The 7,346-nt window shown below is 49.2% G+C and overlaps 1 pseudogene; it reads right to left on the reverse strand.

Moving 5' to 3' along the window:
• Positions 1-1,701: 1,701 nt before the first annotated feature.
• On the reverse strand, positions 1,702-6,917 carry LOC142685162 (uncharacterized; annotated as a pseudogene).
• Between the last annotated feature and the right edge of the window lie 429 nt (positions 6,918-7,346).

A 7,346-nucleotide genomic window follows, 5' to 3' on the forward strand; every position in this document is an offset into this window, starting at 1 on the left:
TGTGGATATATATATAATTATATACTCCCTACCTGCCTATTCTAATAGAATAAAAGAAAGAAAGGTAGATAGATAGAAAAAAAGATAGATGGATAGATTGTATAGATAGATAGAAATCTATCTATACAGAGAATGTTTTAGAGTGTAACTGTATTTTTTGTGTAACTGTAACTGTATTCTTCTGGCAGCAATTCTCCCGAGTCTCTTCTTCTCCTCAAACTGAAACAATGTTTGAGGAGAAGAAAAGAGGCAGGAGATTTACTGCCAGAAAAGTCAAAATAAAACAAATGTGGTCGCTGTGATAGGTTTTCACAGCGACCACATGTTCAGGGACCATCAGATTGGTCCCTGATACTCTGCCCAGTGCCCAGAGCTGTTGGTAACAGCGAGGGCACAGGGCTGTGTGCACGCGATCGCGTGCACACTGTTTTATAAGCAGGAATGCATGTGATCGCTGTGATTGGTTGTCACAGCGACCACATGTTCAGGGACCATCAGATTGGTCCCTGATACTCTGCCCAGTGCCCAGAGCTGTTGGTAACAGCGAGGGCACAGGGCTGTGTGCACGCGATCGCGTGCACACTGTTTTCTATGCAGAAATGCATGTGATCGCTGTGATTGGTTGTCACAGCGATCACATGTTCAGGGGCCAAAAGATTGACCCCTGACATTCTGCCCAGTGCCCATGGCTGTTAGCAACAGCCAGGGCATAGAGCTGTGTGCACGCGATCGCGCGTGCACAGTCTCTGAAGTGCGGCCATATATATACTATACGCCGGACTTTAGAGACCCTGACCGCTGGCCGTATATTTACGGCCAGCGGTCGGGAACCTGTTAAAGAACGTTAGAATAGTTTGGACTTTAACTGACACAGCGATACCAATTATTTTGCAGTGATAGACTGCCTGAGGGGGTTGCCCCCTTTTTCTTTATTTTTTTACTTTTTATTTTGTTAGCATTTTTTAACCCCTGCCCACACCACAATGTAATAGCATGTCGTGGTGGGAGTGTGATGTTTGGACACAGCGGGTGTCAGCTGTGTATTACAGCTGACACCTGGGTCTATTGGCCAGAAATAGTGATGTTCATGAACTTTTGACCCATTAGATGCTGCGATCAATCATGATCGCAGTATCTAAGACGTTAGAAAGAGGGGGGCATCCCCCTCTGACAGCTCATCGGCGCCCCCACTACGCGATCGGGGGCGATGATGGTTGTCATGGCAGCCCAGGGGCCTAATGAAGGCCTCCAGGACAGCCTTTCTTCATCTCCTGTTAAGCCCTGTCTAGGGAATCGCTGTTTTTTTTCCTATTCCACCCCACAAATAATTTTTTTCATAGTTTCCCAGTACATTTTATTGTAAAATAAATAGTGCCATGAAAAACTACAACTTGTCCCGCAAAAAACAAGCCCTTATATGGCTTTATCGACAGGAAAATAAAAATGTTATGGCTTTTGGAAGGTGGGGAGGACAAAAGGAAAAAACGAAAATTAAAAAAATGGCTGCAAGGGTAAGGGGTTAAAATATTTTGTGACAAATACTAGTAACTTACATTCCACGGGGAGAAGAAATTCAAGTTTAAACAATAACCTCGATTCATACCAGATGCGTCAGGCTTTAAATAGAAAATAATGTACAGTGATCGGCGGCATGCAATTCAGATATCTAGCAACTTTGCTTTAAGAGACAGAGGCTTTTCTTCAGCCCCACATGGAGATATAATGTCCATGTGTAGACGTGTTGTTGTTTTTTTTCTTTAGGATGGTGTCCTCGGTGGCAGATGAGCCGGCATACAGTAGCTCTCGTGCAGTCATGGCGGTCACGGTCATGGTGGCGACAGTTAAGGATTCACTCTGTTATTCACACGAACGGTGAAAATGTCCATGTGACGTCTGTTTTTATTTAAGACCGCCACACGGCTGCATAAAAATCTATGTATTTCCATGGGGCTATTCACACGGCTGTTTTTTTAACGAACCATGTGAACTGCCAGTGAGAAAATAGGATATGTCCTATTTTCAGCCATTTTCACATCCACACAGGCTACATAGAAGTTAATGGGTAGGTTTTTAACGGACGTCAAAACGGGTCCAAGTGACGGCCGCTTAAAACGGATTGGCTGCCAGGAGACCCTGGCAGCGGATGAGAGCCTCGTGTTGAGCTGAGAAGACAGGACAGGAGAGGAGAGAGACATACGTAAGAGACAGAACAGAGAACAGCTAGAAATATCACAGAACCATGCTATGTTGCATAAACCCGGAGCGTCTGATTACGCTGGACAGGACCATACCTGGGACACTGAGTGATCCTTGTCATGATTGCTCCAAGATCAACCCTGGAGGAATGTCCCCAACTTGCAGGTGGTTGACAGAGACAATGCAAGACGGGTCAATAATATTCTGTGGAATTTCCATGGGTCCTCTGTCTCGAAAGATCTGGACAAGGCATCGGCCCTCACATTTTTGTCAGCCGGGCGATAATGGAGCTCAAACTGGAACCTGGTAAAGAACAGCGACCACCTGGCCTGATGAGGATTCAGCCGTTGGGCCGTCTGGAGATAGGTGAGATTCTTGTGGTCCGTAAAAATTAGGATGGGATGAGCTGCGCCCTCTAATAGATGTCTACACTCCTCCAGAGCCAATTTGATGGCCAGTAACTCCCGATCCGCAATCGAGTAGTTGCGCTCTGCGGAAGGGAAGAGCTTAGAGAAATATCCACATACCATTGACTTGCCCTTGGAACCTCTCTGGAACAGGAGTGCACCGGCACCGACAGAGGAGGCATCCACGTCCAACGAGAACTGTAGAGAAACATCTGGATGATGGAGGATAGAGGCTGACGTGAAGGCATTCTTCAGGCTATTGAATGCGGACTCTGCCTCAGGAGTCCACACCTTGGCGTTAATGCTCTTCTTGGTGGGGTTAGAGATAGGAGATGTTAGTGAGGAGAAGTTTGAGATGAACTGTCAATTGTCAACTGTAAAATTGGTGAATCCCAGAAAGCGCTGTATGGCCCTCAAGCCTTGAGGGCGTGGCCATTCCAGGACGCACTTTACCTTTTCAGGATCCATCTTGAGTCCTCGATTCGAAACGATGTAGCACAAGAAGGGTAGAGCATCTTTCTCAAACACGCACTAAAACTTGGCGGACATGTCTCTGATGAGTCAGAGGATCTGGAGAAAAAAAATCAAGATGTCATCAAGAAAGACTACTACACAAATATAGAGGAGGTCACGGAAGATGTCATGAACGAACTCCTGGAAGACCGCGTGAGCATTACACAGGCCGAAGGGCATTACTAGATATTCATAGTGTCCGTCACGGGTGTTAAATACAGTCTTCCATTCGTCACCCCGGCGAATTCGGATTAGATTGTAAGCCCCACGCAGGTCTAGTTTGGAAAAAAATCTTAGCACCGCGTATACGATCAAACAGTTCTGAGATCAATGGAAATGGATACTTATTCTTCACCGTGATCTGGTTGAGACCCCGGTAGTCGATACAAGGACGCAGGGAACCATCCTTTTTCTTGACGAAGAAGAACTGGGCTTCTGCCGGGGAGGAAGACTTCCGTATGAAGCCCCTATCCAAGTTCTCTTTAACATAGGCAGACATGGACAGAGTCTCTGGCAAGGAGAGAGGATATACCCTACCACGGGGAAGGGATGCACCAGGAATCAGCTCGATAGGACAGTCATACGGCCGATGTGGGGGAAGCGTTTCCGCCTCCCTCTTGCTGAAGACGTCCGAAAATGCAGGATAATGACCAGGCAATCGTGCCAATGACTGAGGCAGAGGAGACTGAGCTGAACGAATCTGTACCAGGCAACGGTTGTGACACTTGGGGCCCCACAGGAGAACCTCTCCAGAGTTCCAGTCCAGGGCTGGAACATGTAGTCAGAGCCAAGGCAGGCCCAGCAGCACGGGGTTAACGGCCTTGGACAAGACAAAAAATTAAAGGAGCTCGGAGTGGAGAGCTCCTACTTAGAACCTCAATGGCTTGGTCACAGCTATAACTGGGTCTGGCAGAGGTAGTCCATTTATGGATGCAACCACCAACGATCTCTCCAGAGGGGTAGTGGGCAATTGGAGAAGATCCACCAGGTTTCTACTAATTAAATTAGCAGCGGATCCAGAGTCCAGATACGCAGAAACCCGATGCGTTTTCTCGCCGGACACTATGGTCACGGGGATGGATAATTTAGACAGAAGTCCTTTTTTACCCAAGGTTGTCTCTCCTACCAACCCTAGGCTTTGGAGATTTTGGGGACACAGACGCACAAGATGGCCTCCGAGGCCGCAATATAGACAGAGTTCCGAAGTGCGTCTGCGTTGTCTCTCCTCGGTAGATAGCTTACACTGGTCCATACTCACAGACTCCTTAGGAGGATCTGTATCTGAGGACAGCAGAGGTTGCTGCAAAGTAGGGACAGGACTAGGAAGACCTCCCTCCCGACGAGCCACTTGGAACCGTTCTCGGATACTTATATCAATCCGGGTGGCCAGAAGGATGAGGTTATCCAGGGTAGACGGTAAATCTCGAGCAGCAAGTTCGTCCTTAATCTTAGGAGACAGGCCCTGCCAGAATGTAGCCTCATTGTTCCACAACAGTTCTCCCGCCAGGGTGCGGAAGTGGATGGCATAATAGCCCACGGAGGTATCTCCTTGGCGTAGGTTCAGCACGGAGGCCGCTGCAGATGAGACTCGTCCAGCCTCCACAAACACTGTGCGAAATGTCCGGAGGAAACCCTTGAAGTCACTAGTCTCTGGTCCTTGCCTCTCCCAGATAGGAATCGCCCATGCAGGGCCTTGCCAGTGAGGAGAGAGATGATGAAAGCGACCCTTGCGCCATCAGACGAAAATGCCCTTGCATACAGGCTGAAGTGGATCTGGCACTGGTTCAAAGATCCATGACAGGTACTCGCGTCTCCATCATAGCGGTCAGGTAGTGGCAAAGAAAAACGGGGATCAACACTGCCAGGAGGTGTAGTCTGAGGATCAACACTGCCAGGAGGTGTAGTAGGAGGAACAGCAGCTAGCGCCTCCTGCCGATGTGCAATAATGTTCAAGGCCTGGTGGAGTTGGTCCTGTTGAGACCGGAGGTCTAGCATATCCATCCACATCTCTTGTGACGTCATTTTGGTCTTGGATTGACCAGCGGGGTCCATGGCCTGAGCTTACTGCCACGTTGGGTTTGTGGATCCTCTGGGCCGTACCGTCTTGACAGTATGGCAGCTGGCCAAGAGGGCGCAGGTAGTAAGAAAGGCTCGGCTGGGACTGGGCAGCAGGCAGACGTCATGCGTGGTGCAGCAGGACAGGCGTGGAATACAGCACAGCACAACTATAGCTCAGCACGGCACTTGACCAGGATAGCACGGTGTAATGACGGGGTAGGGAGACAGACAGGTGAGCCCTAATCTACCCGCCACTCAGTCCCTGCCTACTTGCAGCGGCCCGTCCTAGGCGACGGCGTACAACTAGGCGACGGTCCCTACGCTCAATAAGTGCACGACAGACAAACAGACAAGGGTACACAGAAGCTAAGGGAAATGGGGCAGTTGCCCACGGCAACACAGTGAGCAACAAGAGTAGTGAACGAACCGAGTCAAACCAGGAGTGCACGAGGTACAAATCGCAGAGCAAGAGCGTAGTCAGTAAAGCCAGGGTCAAAAATGAAGCAAGGTCAATAATCATAGCAGGAGCAGCAGAGCCAGGAAACAGAAAAGAATCACAGGCAAAGGAGGAGCAGGAAATGCAGGTATAAATAGACAGAGGGCGGGAGCTAGCTCCGTCTGGCCAGGCTGTGATAGGCTCTCCCACTCCTCAGCCTCCCAGCCTGACTGGTAGAAGATCGTGTCACTCTCTCAGACTTAGGAGCAGGTGCAGACTGATTACCCACGGGCGTCGACACAGAAGCTGTGTCTGGCAGATCTTTTACACACGGGATACAGGATACAGGATACAGGTATGGGGAACACTGGGAACTGGAAAACACTAGGAGACCATTTGCATAGACAAACTTTGGGTATGACAACAATGCTCAGGCATGGGAGCAAGGGCCTTCTTATAGTCCAGGGTACTCATGGGCTAATTTTGCATTAAACTCTGGTGCGCGCACTGCCCCTTTAAGAGCGGGCACGAGCGTGCACCCTACGGGACCTGGCCGAAGTAAGCGGAAGTGAGTGCTGGTGTCTCCTGAGGAGGAGACTGGGGCCAGCGCTCGCAGACCCATGGCTGTGTCCGTCAGGAGATGAATGACCTTGACAGACCGCGGCCATGGACATGACAGAGCGGATGCCTGTGTAAAGGTCCAGGGATTTGTAGATTGTTTTCCTGCCTAGCTTCATACATAGTGCATTCAGTTCCCCAGAGGGAGTTATACTTTCTGTATTGTTGCACTGACTGTGGGAAGGGCAGTCTGTAGGCTCAGTATATTTTGTCCCCTCCAAGGCTTTGGTGACTGCTGCGTGCTGGGCTTTTTTAATACTTGTCCCTTAGGCCTCCCCTTTCTTGTTCCTAAGAGTGTGCTTCATGGTAAACATTTGTTTTGGGCGATCTTCTCCCACTCCCTCTCAAGAAGACTATAATTCTGCCAGTGTCCTAGGGTGGTGTCCTTGGAATGAGCAGGACCTTGTTCATTGAGCAGCTTGTACTTGGGCTAAACCTTGTTGAAGCGGGTCAACTCATTCACCAGACACATCTGGGTATACTCTTTGGGGTTTTCCATGTTAGAAGACACTGCAGCGGCACTACCGGATGTGACATAGGAGTCGTGGTGCAGTCCCCCTGCGTGTTCGGAGGGCAGCGGGCTGGCAGTGGGCAAGATGCTCAGATTGTGGTGGATGCGTGAATGCGTGAAGTTCTTGTTTTAGGATTTGGCTCACTGATAGGGCAGGAGGATTTTAAACGTGAGACATATTGGCTTCAGTCATAGGCTCTGGGTGTCAGCGTTTAGTGCAGGGTGAAGATATCTGGAAATCTTCTTTCGCTGACCATCCTGCTGTAACCCTGCCCTGTGCTGGGAGACATTCTCTAGACCATATTGGGCGGGGGATGTGTTGTACTGGGAGACCGGGGAGGAGAGAGATGCGGTTCTGGTGCTGCATTTTATGTTATGACCTTGGTTATGACGCCTTATATAGGTACTGAGCTTGGTTCTGGTACTGTATTTATGTACTGTGCTTGGTTCTTGTGCTGGATTTATGTTATGAGTTTGATTATGGTGCTGTATATATGTACTAAGCCTGGTTTTGGTGCTGTATATATGTTCTGAGCCTGGTTTTGATGCTGTATATATGTACTGAGCTTGGTTCTGGTGCTGTATTGTACTGAGCTCGTTTCTGGTG

The sequence above is a fragment of the Rhinoderma darwinii genome, chromosome 1, assembly GCF_050947455.1.
Source record: "Rhinoderma darwinii isolate aRhiDar2 chromosome 1, aRhiDar2.hap1, whole genome shotgun sequence".
Taxonomy (NCBI): domain Eukaryota; kingdom Metazoa; phylum Chordata; class Amphibia; order Anura; family Rhinodermatidae; genus Rhinoderma; species Rhinoderma darwinii.